Source organism: Malus domestica, chromosome 14 (genome assembly GCF_042453785.1).
Source record: "Malus domestica chromosome 14, GDT2T_hap1".
NCBI lineage: Eukaryota > Viridiplantae > Streptophyta > Magnoliopsida > Rosales > Rosaceae > Malus > Malus domestica.
In genome coordinates this window covers 11279696-11292830 of record NC_091674.1, presented here as the reverse complement: position 1 = coordinate 11292830, position 13135 = coordinate 11279696, and the positions used below count along the sequence as shown (strand labels likewise).

At 42.1% G+C, this 13135-nt stretch overlaps 1 long non-coding RNA gene across 2 annotated transcripts; it reads left to right on the top strand.

The window, feature by feature from the left end:
* Nucleotides 1-776: 776 nt before the first annotated feature.
* LOC114821147 (uncharacterized) lies at nt 777-12735 on the top strand. 2 transcript variants are annotated; one of them, XR_011575538.1, is made up of 4 exons: nt 777-1050; nt 1214-3273; nt 3482-4895; nt 12300-12734. It is a non-coding gene; the product is annotated as an uncharacterized lncRNA (long non-coding RNA). The 2 variants fall into 2 exon arrangements; XR_011575537.1 differs by having other exon boundaries at nt 1214-4895; nt 12300-12735.
* The last annotated feature ends 400 nt before the right edge of the window (nt 12736-13135 follow it).

Sequence of the window (13135 nt, the reverse complement as noted above, 5' to 3'; positions counted from 1 at the left end):
CAGACACTGGTACATATAGAAGTATAGTTGGTGCTCTGCATTACCTAACTTTCACTTGCCTAGACATTGCATTCTCAGTAAATCAAGTGTCCCAATTTATGCAACAATCTATGGTCTCTCACTACACTGCTGTCAAACGCATTCTGCGTTATTTGAAAGGAACATTGTCTTATGGTATTACTTATGCTGCTGGTGAAGTTGGTTTAAAAGCTTTTAGTGATGCCGACTGGGCTGGTGATCCTAATGACAGACGATCTACAACCGGGTTAATTGTTTTCTTGGGATCAAATCCAATCTCATGATCTTCTAAGAAACAACAAACAGTCCCTCGATCGTCCACTGAAGCAGAATATCGAGCCATGTCCTGTACTACTGCTGAACTTGATTGGATTCAACAACTTCTTACATTCCTGAAAATTCAAATGTCTTGTGCTCCTGTGCTTTTCTGTGATAACTTGTTTGCAATTGCTCTTTCGTTTAATTTGATGTCATTTTGTTTGTGAAAGGGTTGCTAAAAAGAAGTTACTCGTCCAGTTTGTATCTTCTCGAGAGTAGTTTGCAGACATCCTTACCAAAGGTCTAGTGCACCACTCTTTCGAACTCATTGTAGCAACCTCATGCTTGGTTATTCTCCCATCCATGAGTTTGAGGGGGGGGGGGGGATGATAGAGATAATGTACAAATAGGATTGTAACACTTGTAATCATATTAAGAGAGTTAGTTATAGTTGTTAAAAATATGCAACTATAAGAAGGTTCAAGGATAAATACTCTCCTATTGTAATATCTTAGATATTAAGCAAAGAAATAAGAAATATCTTTCTCTCTCTATACATTTCTCTCTTGACTTCTCTCTCTAAGATCTCTGTCTATGATCTACTTCTTCTTGGTTTGCAGCGCAAACACCCTAATGAAGTTGTAGTAGCAGGAGTAACGGTGAGGAGACTGCCGTTGGGAAGTATTGAAGAATGAGTAAAATTGCAGCTGCAGCTTCAGAAGCATCAAATTTTGTAAGAGCTTGGCAGGAGGTTCGTTATGCTACTTCTCTCCAGTAAGTTTCAATTCCCACCGCAACTTTTGCTTTTCATTGCTTCCTGTGGTTATGATTGAATGATTGGTTTCTAATGTAAAACCCTAGAATTCGTCGTCTTAAATTGCAGAAATGTGTGAGTTCTGAATTACCTTTTGGTGTTGTTGTTTGTTTTTCTTCATAGTCCACCACATTTTAGCAGATCATTATCATCAGAACCGTTGTTAGAATCTGGATTAGATGAAGCACAAGAATGTGAAGGCTCTATTACAGTGTTATATCTCGTTAATTCATGTGGATTTTCCGCAGAAAAGGCTCTCACATTGTCTGAGAAAGTAAGCTTCGAAACCACAGAGAGACCATATTCTGTCCTTGGTCTTCTCAGAGACCATGGATTCGCTAATTCCGAAATCTCCAAACTTGTTAGTAAAGTCCCAAGGCTGCTTTTAGCCGACCCTGAGAAGATCCTTTTGCCAAAACTTGAGTTTTTGCGTTCTCTAGGCCTTTCAGGCGCGAGCATTGCTCTTGCCATCTGTAGGAACCCTATTTTCTTGACTACCAGCTTGAAGAATGCTCTAGTTCCTGGTTTTAATCTCTTCAAAAAAGAACTCCTCAGTGATGAAAAAGTTATGAACCTTATAACACGCTCGTGGGGAGTTTTGAGTGATAGGGTGCAAAGTAATATTGCTCAAAATCTCTCAGTTCTGAGAGCACTTGAAGTGCCGTAACCCTCTATTTCTGTATTACTGAGCTGTCACCTCGGAGTCGTGTGTCAAAAACCTGATGACTTTAACAAAGATGTGGAGAAGGTCGTCGGTATGGGATTCAAGCCTAAGACGTTAGCATTTGTTAATGGACTCCACGTGATTGCAACAATCACCAAATCGACATGGGTGCACAAATTGGAGGTTTACAAGAGCTGTGGCTGGATCGAAGAGGAGATCATGTTGGCTTTTAGAAAGAAACCCACTTGTATGTATCTGTCAGAGAAGAATATAAGAAGTAAAATGGATTTTCTTGTAAACAAGAAGGGTTGGCAGCTTGCATATCTCGCCAGATATCCCGACTTTCTATCGCTTAGTCTGGAGCGGAGGGTCATTCCAAGGTGTTCTATCATTAGAGTCTTGTTGGTGAAGGGCTTGCTGAAGAAAAAGTATTCCATATCATCATTGTTGATTACCGTTGATAGTCGCTTTATAAGTAAGTTTGTGACTCGCTATCAAGAAAGCGTGCCTCAACTTTTGGATATCTTTTGAGGGAAATTAAGTCTTCAGGAACTTGGCTTTCAATTTGAGGGAAAATGATGGCAGAAAAATTGCTTTAAGCACAAGTTCATGTATGCACAATTCCCTCATTCACTGCTGTTAATTTAAGCACCTGCATTACTCGCAGGTTTGTTTCATTGTTTGCTTTCAGTTCATAAATGTGTGTGTGTGTGCCTGCACCCTGCACTGCTTTCAATTCCAATGCCTTTTCCGTTTGATAACCATTTCGTTTTCATTTGTTGGTTTTAAATTCTTGTTTTTGTGATAGTGAGGAAATATGTAAGGAAATGAAGGATGACAGAAGAGCGGATGAAGGAAGGTGGGAGAGATGTAGAAGAAATGTTGAAGGAAAGGAACACAACATGAAAACTGAAAACCAAAAAATATTTTAAGTTGGTTTAACTTTCAAGATTTTGTTTTCATTCGTTCTTCCTTATTTCTTCCCCTCTCTCCATCACCCTTCTTCATCTCCTTTTTTCCACACACTTTTTCGTATCTCAAGCACAAATAGTGAAAACCAAAACCTAAGCACGAAATAGTTATCAAACTGGCCCTAAGTATTACTGAAATTCTACTCTACTTGATTCCACACTAGTGATTTGTTTTCTTTTCATTCTTATTTCTATCTATGATAGGGGTTTAGATTTTCTGTAGGAATATACTATTATGTACATGAGTCGCACACCCTAAACCCATCTTTTTATGTGGTTTATCGCTTTTGTTCCTGAAAAATTGAATGGTTGCACATGAGTGATCACTTCATACTTACCTAAAGTTTATGATTGCATAGTACTCACTAAGTGTGACGATCTTCAAATTGTCGATTAGAGCTTAAAAAGCTGCTACACAGAATTGTTTGGTCTTACAGCTTCATATCTTCAATTCATTCATTGGATGGATTGGTTGGTTTAAGTCCATTTGGATGGGAACAAATAGAGGGGGGCCAGAGAACAGAAGAAATATCAAGAAAGATTGTCTGGTATGTTATTTCTTCCTGAAAAAGAAACAAAGTCGTCCTCTTTCCATCTTGAATTGGATCCTATTTCGATTCTCCGTGTGATAGTTAGCTTCCTTCGATCCTGATTCTTTCTTTCTATGTTTTTGCTGAAACGCCCATAAAGAAGTGAAATTGTGTTCCTTTTTTTACTGTCCATTTGACGTTGTATGATTTTGATCTTTGTTATCAGAGCAGCAGAGCTTAATAAATAGACATCCTTACCGCCATTTCCACCATTAATGCCAATCTCCACCGGTGTGTTCCTCTTCCTCTCTGCCTCTTCCAAAACCTTCTCCATTCTCCTTTGAGCCCTCACTTCTCAGCTGCAACCAGACATACCGCTTCAACTCACAGAATTCCGAATTCTTACAACAAGAAATTGATAAAAAAAAATTCAAAAAATCACCTCGAAAAATGGGAAAACCTTGGCATACGAGTAACGAACAGTTTAGCTTTTTTCTGAGCTTGTGAGTGTTTCGAACGAAACAGATTTTCGTTTTTCTTGTTTCTCCTTATTTTTCGAGAGTGCAAATTGAGTTTGTGAAGATGGAGATCCTTGATTCTGTAGTAATTGAAACATATTGATACATTCCAAGCATTCTTTATTGGTTGTGTAACTTGTGCTTACCATTAACGGACATGTGCTTTGCTTCAATCATGATTTGGATTAGGGCATGTTAAATACAGCTAATTAATCATCAATCAGAATTTTGGCATCTGAGTAAGACAATCCTTCCCACCTTCCTAGTAAGAAGGAAAGTCATTGTGAGTTAAAGTTGTGGAGCCAAAAATATTCACTAGGCGATACATGAATTTTTGGACAAAAGAGGACAAAAATACCCTTGAGGCATACTGGGATTCTTACGCGTGAGCAGCGGGCAATCATCCTCAAGCAATCATCCTCAAGCAATCATCCTCAAGCAAGTAAAAAATGCTCCAAAAAAGAGGTAAACAATTCAAAGTCTATCTAATCCCTTTTAGCAAGGTAACCTCCAAAATAATGTTAATTGGTTAATTAATGGATTAATTACCCAATTAATCCATTAAATATCAATTAAATCATCCAAATTAACCACCAAAATATATCCATTCAACCCTAAAAATAGGCAATGGCCGGCCACCTCCCTTTCTTTCTAACCTTTTTCATTTTTCTCCAATTTATTACCCCATTTATACAAATAATCAATTTTATAACCACCAATTTATTCTCTAGGGTTTAATTAGCCAATAAATTGACTAATTAAACCAAAATCATAACCATAAAATCCCTTCAAGGCCGGCCACACCTTGAGGGAAAAGAGACAAGCCTAATCCTATAAATAGGCTCCTATTTTCACCAAAAATTCATTCCAACATTTTGGCAAAAATCCCAAAATTCTCTAAACACTATTTCTCTCTAAATTCTAACTTTGGCATCGAAGGTTCTTTGGCCAAGCCCCCCCATTCATCGTGGGCGCGTGAGGCTCTTGGCCTTAACCTAAGGTGTTAATTGTTTTGTAGGTGCAAAATTGTCCAAGATCAAGGAGGAAGAAATTTGCATCCACAAATTGGTGCTTTCATTGAGAGTTGAGATCCATACTCGTAGAAGACTCTCGCATAAAAAGGTTTTTCTCTATTTTCTAGTCCATTTGAATATTTTTTCATACGTGATTATTATTAGAATTTTTTATTTGCAAAGGTTCTTTGATAAAATGTATAAGAAAAATATAATGGCTAGAAATTTAGAAAATTCAACAAGTGAAAATTCTAATACTTAAGAAATGGGACCGCGACGATCCACGAGACTAAATGTGGTCATAGGCGGAGTGGTACCACCACTACAAGGTTCCACCATGGCCCAAGCCGTGCCATCCAAGTTTGCACGGGCTCGAGCCCAAGCCTCGCATTCCCATGCATCACTACTGAGCAGCCTGCTTCCGTCGAGCAGCCCATTCCCGTGGCCCAGCCTGCTTATGCCGAGCAACCTGCTCCCGATGAGCAGCTTACTCCTGTGGCCCAGCCTGCTCCCGTCGAGTAGCCCACTTTCACGGCCCAGCCTGTTCTCGTGGCCCAGCTTGCTCTCGTGGCCCAGCCTGCTCCTGTGGCTTTCCAAGCAGCCCAAGTCAGCCCAAGACTATCTTAACCATCCGGACCTACCATTGAGCCGGGGGCATTCTCACCACATTTTTTTGCGGATTTGACATTTCCCAACTCAAATCTCATGCTCGGAGTCTACCACCCTTCCACTGCCCAAGGAGGCACATTCCTTCCAAGCTCTTCCAATCCAAATGGTGAATAACACTTGTCTCGACAAGTCATAGAGTTGACGAGCGCCCTTGCACAACAGACAACCTTGGTGAATCAACTTTTGCAATGCACCGGGATCCAACGTGCCCCGGACGAGGTATCCTGAAGTATGACAAGGGCAGACAAAAGTAGCCACTCGACCAGCCACGAACCGAGCGTTCGGGCAGTGTACATTCCTGATTAGGCCCCCGAGATATTGTATACTCCCGTCTTAGCACGCGGAGGAGCGTGCACTCTCGACTAGGCCCACGGATGAGCATACATTCATGGTTGGGGTCACACTCCGATAGTCAACACGAGCAACCTTCTGGGCAAAGTGTTCATTCGCGGCTAAGCCCGCAAGGAGCATCCTCCACCTCACATCGGAGTAGGCAGCACGATGGACGGAGATAAGCAGTCACTCAATCCAGCTTAATTTCAACCAGCAGCTTGCGAAGAACTCACTCGCCTGCTAGGAATGCACCACATGCACTGCATCCGCGGCATAGACGAGCCAAACACATGGAAGAGCAGCCTAGACCAGCAAGTCATGGCTGGGGGCAGCCGAGAGCTCTGCTACCCCAACAAAGACAAATTCAGGAAGAAGTAGAGAGACTCTTGACCAAGCAATTGCACGATTTCCAATGCAACGAGGTCACCGACGAGGCACTACGACGGAACATGACCAACATAAGCAGGTCACCCTTCATGGACGAGATCGAGCAGGCAGAGCCTTCATGCAAGTTCAGCATGCCACATTTCACATCTTTCAAAAGGGATGAAGACCCGGAGAGACTTAAAACACTACCGAAGTGCAATGATCCTTTATCGAAACAATGATGATCTCATGTGCAAGATATTCGCCACCACTCTACAAGGCAGGCGCAAGATTGGTTCTACACGCTACCGCCACAATCCATTCGGAATTTCTACGAACTTTCTTTGGTTTTCACCAAAGAATATTCATCCTATTGCTCGATAAAAAAGAAGTTCGACTATTTGTTTGACTTCAAAAAGAACCCAAAAGAGTCACTTCGTGACTATGTGAGGAGATTTAAAGCAGAGAAGGCAAGGATAGTCGGATGGTATGACTTAATAGCTAGGGCAGCCTTCCAAAAAGGCCTTCTAGTATACCACCCACTATTCGAAAAATTGATCATGAAAGAAAATCTAACTCTGGCAGACTCTTTCGCTCTGGCAGAGAAGCATGCACTTTGGGACGAGGCTCGCCAATGCACATTCAAAGACTTGAAGAAGTACCCGACGTCACCTCCATACTATCCAAACCGGAAGCAGTGGAGGACTTATTCATGTGTTTGATGGTATCTAGAGCAGTAATAAGCTCTATAATCATGCGAGAAGAGCTAGGGGCCCGACTACCTGTATTATGTACTGTATTCTACAGTTCAAAAGCTCTCATCGATGCTATTAGAAATTCAAAAGTTAACTTTGGAAATAGTTTTTGTAACCTGAAAGCTCAAGTTTTACCTTCAAACGCACGCAGTTATCATCATGTCGTATTATTCCACCGAATCCAAACGCGCGACAATAAAGGCGTAGACCTTGGCGGATGCAAAGTATTCTGACGAACGCAACAACTTGGCCCAAAAGACACGCCAAGGGCAGACGAACAATGGAAGGAACACTTAGAAGTAAGTTTTGTCCTCGTCGCCCCATAAGATTCTACATAAGAGCAACATGTATTGGCAGTTGAGCACTACCTCTTGATGCGCGTCACACGGCCCTATCGACCCTTGCTCCCTTATTCAGCTCTAGAGTGGCCCAATACTGGCAGTTGAGCATCTCCTGCCACATGTCACATAGCCCCAGTTCCATGGCTCCCTACCGCGCCTTCATGCCTAGCCTTGACAACGTAACAGGGCGGCCCAATGACGCCCCGAAGGTAGCTGAGCACACTTCAGCCGCACCTGCTCTACTTGATGGAGACTTCTGGCATTTGCATGTCGACAGTGCATCCAACTACGAAGGTTAAGGAACAGACGTGGTTTTTGTCACCCCAGGCGGTTCGATGCCCGAGCAGACGATCATTTTAGGTTTCAAAGCATCTAACAACGAAGCAGAGTACGAAGCCCCACTAACAGGCATTCGAATGACAAAAGACTTGGTGGTGAAAAGCTTTCAATTCATTCCAATTCCCAACTAATCACCAGCCAGACTACTAGGAGCAAAGACATAATGATCATGGCAACCGACTACTTCACCAAATAGGTAGAAGCAGAGCCCATGACGACCACGATTTAGACGGACATAGAGCGCTTTATATGGAGGAACATCATTTACCGATTTGGCATCTCTTAATCCATTGTCACCAACAACGGCCCGTAATTCGTAGGTAAAGATTTGGCGAAGTTCTTCCAAAAATATGGCATCAAGCAGCATATGTCTACGCCAAGATACTCTCAAAGCAATAGGCGGGCTAAAGTATCCACCAAGATGATCCTCGACTGCCACAAGAAATCCCCTACCAGTAAGAAAAGAAAATGGCCAGACGAACTCCCTAGATATCTATGGGCATATCGCACCAGCAAAAGACGAGCAACCGAAAGGAGATGGCCACAAGCTTAAATCTGGCAGAGGAGAAGTGCGAGCAGACTATTATTCGCATCGCAGCTTACCAGCATCAGTTCCTTTCCAGCCACAACAAAAGGGCCAAGATCCGGCAGTTCCAGCCTAGAGATCTAGTCCTAAGAAAAGCCTTCATCACTGCCAGCAGAGAAGGCTAAAAAAAGATGAATTTCATCCGGGAAGGTCTGTATAAGATTAGCAGAGTAGGCAGCAAGAGTAATTACACAACAAAAAAAAGATCGAAAAGCAGTGGAGTGCCTACAATCTGAAGAGGTGCCATGTGTGACCTCCCACTACATCAAAGCCAGAAGACTCAATAAGCTCGACGGGCAACACCTCACAAGCCGAGAACTATCCAGTTGTTATACAGTTCCTACCTTACAACTAAGTTCTCGTTCGTTTCACTCGTTTTTCAATGAGGAATTCAGAAGTGATCACAACTTGGCTCGATTGCATGCTTACAACAACTGATCATTCTTGCATTTTAAAAGAAGATTGCGCCCTTCTTAGGGACTCATCGCAGGAATTGCGCCCTTCGAGGGACCAACCATGCTCTCCAGTGCGAGAGGGTCAACTAATTGCTCTCCAGTGCGAGAGGGTAAACCAATTCCCCAACACCTATATGGGTCAGCTCTCCAAGACAGGAGGATAAACTTTACACTCCGAATATCCAAATGTGGATGAGCCTGGCTGCCCTAGTATAACTAGATGCACGATGGTACTGAGATTCCTAGAAGTAGCTACAATGGTCTTTTTCAAGGTTTAGCTAACTGAAGGATTTTGGGTCTCTTGGCCTAATCTGCGGGGAACCGGGCCCTAGAGACGGAGGGGGCACACACGTACGCCCTACAGACGGCTGCCCTGGAACCATAAAGCTGTTACCGAATGCACTAAGGTAGCCTACGGTTTTCGGAAGACTGCTTATAGCTTGCTCTTCGAGCAGTAAAGCTGCGTTAGACTTATACAACCGCACATTCTTCTGAAAGGTTAAACAAGCTGGCGCGCATAAACGAAGTTTTATCCACTACCAACATGCTACGTAGTCAATAAGCTTCACCTCTGCCAAGTGCGGAACAACCTACACCAAGTCCTAAAGTGTTATGATACTTGCTACGCAACATACGGAATTGAAGAAAGTCAAGGTTAACAGCCTAGTGGTTACGCAGACTTGTCAGGTTCTGTAAGTAAGGCATCTGGCTGCCAACCCAATGACTAACAACTTTGCAAAGTTCTACACCAACACCTACGGCTGCATAGGCTATGCGAACTTGTCTGCTTATAAAGAAGTAGCATGCCTGCCACTGGTTTATCAAGTCTAATGGTTAGGGCATGAACAAAAAAAGTGAAGATGAAGAAAAACGAAGCAAAACATGTTTATAAACAACTAGCAAAGGCCGAAGGAGTTCAAGCAAAACAGGAGCTACAAGGAAAAACAAAGAAAATCCTAAAGGCTACCTAAAATACTACACTACAGCAGCTTAGACATCCCACGACTACTCGGTCGCCACACCTTCAGCAGCCGTAACGCTCTTAGCATCGGCATCATCTGGCGCTTCACCTCCAGCTGCCCCAGCTTGGGCACTAACGTCTCCAATTGCTTCACCAATTGAAGTATCAAAAGTAAAAGCAAGCAAGTCTTCTGGAGAAATAGAAAAGGTCTCGAAACCTCAAGCCCATCTTCTCACCTTTCAGCTGCTCATACTTCTCAAGCAGACTAACATGGACGCGTTGCAAGCTCATCCACTCCCTTTAAAACAACAAGCTCATAATCCAACCTCTTGATCTCCTCGGCTGAGGAATAAGCTTCAACTGCCATAATCTTCGCCACCTCTTTGACAACCTTGCTATATATGCATCATAGCAAGCAGAGCAATCCTTTTATATTGGGTTCTATGTTTCGCAAAGGAACTTGGGCAAACAACCTTTCTACTGCTATCAACAAACTTGGCACAAGCGTTCATGACTTCAAGCAGATCTAGTTTTAAAAGCACATAGATCTCAACAGCCTCCCCAGAAGCAGGCTTAGTGGATTTCTCACAGCTGCCCACACGAGCAGTATCTTCCTTCCTAGCAAGCGAATCAGTCTCAGCAGTAAAGGGAGTGGGCCTTGACGCCACTTTAGTAGTAGAGTCCACCTTACCGCTCTTTATAAAAGCAAGTCTCTACAAAGGTGAACCAGACTTGGCTCCCAACAAATGTCCTGGTACAGATTTTGGCATTGAGAGCATGATAGAACCTTTACGCTGAGCAATTTTATCAACAATTGTACTAGCCATTCTCAATATGGAAGGCGCCACATGCTCAGATCTAGTAGCCTCATTTTTCTTCCTATTAGAAGAAGTCATGCCAATCACAGGCCTCTCGACAGCAGACAGATAATCATGGGCAGCAGTGGAAAAGTCTTCAGTTTTCTCTTAACCAGCGTCTCTTGAGCAGGCAGGGAAGATCTCTTCTTTCCACCTTCATTCATAGTAAGCTCTACGACAGCGATTAGACAAGCCAATGCATCCGCCTTGATCCTCTTTACCTCATCTTTCGGGGGCAGCCAACCTTTTTCCCGACAAAGAGGACTAAGCAGCCAACGACATTCACGGTACTCAGCAGAAGAGCTCAACCTAGAATTCTAGCGGCATGAGGTCCATGAGGCCCATGACCTTCTCATTTCTTTCAGTCGCCAGCCTGGCCCAAGTAAGGTCCAAGAGCCCAAAGGACATGAGCCATGTGGCTCGCCTAGCATTTCGCCGCAGCACCACAATCCACAACCCTTTGGCTCTAGCCAAACCGATTAGCCTAAAGTCGTGGTCCCTGCCACAACACCTCATCGCCCCATGCCGAGCTGACTCCAGGCTCCTGCCAACCGATATGCCGCACCATCCCGACGGTTGCTCCGTGACAACACTATCTAAGAAGAAGACAAGAAAAAATTAAATTTTCTTACATCAGTACGGCATAAAGAAGATGAAGAAATCAACGAAAGATGATCATTTGAACGGGCAAGATGTAGAAGATTGCTAGAGGAGGGGGAACAAATATCCTCTAAGCTCTCTCTCTTGTAGGGTAAAATAAATCGCTCTCCAAAGTTGATTTAATAACCCACTTAAGGTGGACTTAAATAGGCTTTAAGAGAAATTTATTTCCCTTTCCTAGAAGGACCTAATTTCCTATTAAAGAGAGAATCTATATCAAAATAAGAAGCAGTTATACGTTTCCTAAAGCAAGAAGATCTCTACAACTGTTGCCCTTTCCTACAAGCAGCCTAATAGGTGTGAGGGCATTTGTGGAGCAAAAAATAATCAAAAGGCGACACGTGGGTTTTTGGGTTAAAATGACAAAATTACCCTCGAGGCACATCAGAATTCCTACGCACGAACAGTGGACAATCATCCCTCAATCAAGCAAGAAGATCTCTACACCTGTTGCTCTTTTCTGCGAGCAGCCCAACAGGTGTGGGGGTATTTGTGGAGCAAAAAATATTCACTAGGCGACATGTGGATTTTTGGACAAAAGAGGACAAAAATACCCTTGAGGCATAATGGGATTCCTACGTGCGAGCAGCGGGCAATCATCCTCAACCAAGTAAAAAATGCTCCAAAACAGAGGTAAACAATTCAAAGTCTATCTAATCAAATCCCTTTTTGCAAGGTAACCTCCAAAATAATGTTAATTGGTTAATTAATAGATTAATTACCCAATTAATCCATTAAATATCATTAAATCATCCAAATTAACCACCAAAATATATCCCATTCAACCCTAAAAATAGGCAATGGCCGGCCATCTCTCTTTCTTTCTAACCTTTTTCATGTTTCTCCAATTTATTACCCCATTTATACAAATAATCAATTTTGTAACCACCAATTTATTCTTTAGGGTTTAATTAGCCAATAAATTGACTAATTAAACCAAAATCATAACCACAAAATCCCTTCAAGGCCGGCCACACCTTGAGGGAAAAGAGACAAGCCTAATCCTATAAATAGGCTCCTATTTTCACCAAAAATTCATTTCAACATTTTGGCAAAAATCCCAAAATTCTCTAAACACTATTTCTCTCTAAATTCTAACTTTGGCATCGGAGGTTCTTCGGCCAAAGCCCCCCATTCATCGTGGGCGCGTGAGGCTCTTGGCCTTAACCTAAGGTGTTAATTGTTTTGTAGGTGCAAAATTGTCCAAGATCAAGGAGGAAGAAATTTGCATCCACAAAAGCGACATTGTTCTCACCGAATTTTGCTCTTTTTTTTTCGGGTAAAGCCTCATTTAAAGGTATATTAGTATTTTCACATCAAGTTTTGGTTATAATTGTCATAAATATAAAGTGGTGGTTATAATTCTATATGGGTCCAAATTTCCCTTTTGACGTGGAGTAAGATTCTCTTCCCACCTTTCTCCTCCTCCCTCACTTTTCTCCTTGTCTTTCTCTCTTTAAAAAGATGTCAACACATGATGTTGACGTGTTTTAATCGTGATTGTTTAATATGAAGGGCCTAGAAAGGAGGGAAATTTAGAGGGAAGAAAATTCAACCCTTTTTCATGTATTCTTTTTTGTTTAAGGTCATTAAATTGAATTAATAAAATGAAAATAATTGACAGGATTAAATAAGATGTGTAGTGTGTCTATGAAATTTTCTCCCATGCGTGCCAAACTCTTGTATGATGTGCCACTTAATACTATAGTTTAGTAGTATTTTTCTTCACTTGTAAGTGAAGTCTTAGGTTAGATTCTCGCCAAAGGCGAATTTGAACCACATTATTGCTAGCCCATTGTGAGGCTTAAGTTACCACTTCTCCCTTAGCATAGATAATATCGTGTGTCCAAAAAAAAAAAAACCCTTGTACGATGTAAAACCGGCTTTCGATCTCCATTTGATAAATATAAAGGGTTTATATCACCAATGGTCCTTCAAATTGACTCACACTATCAAGATAGTCCTTGAAATTGAAAATCAATTAATGTAGTCCTTGAAAATAGGTGTCGTAAATTAATGTAGTCCTT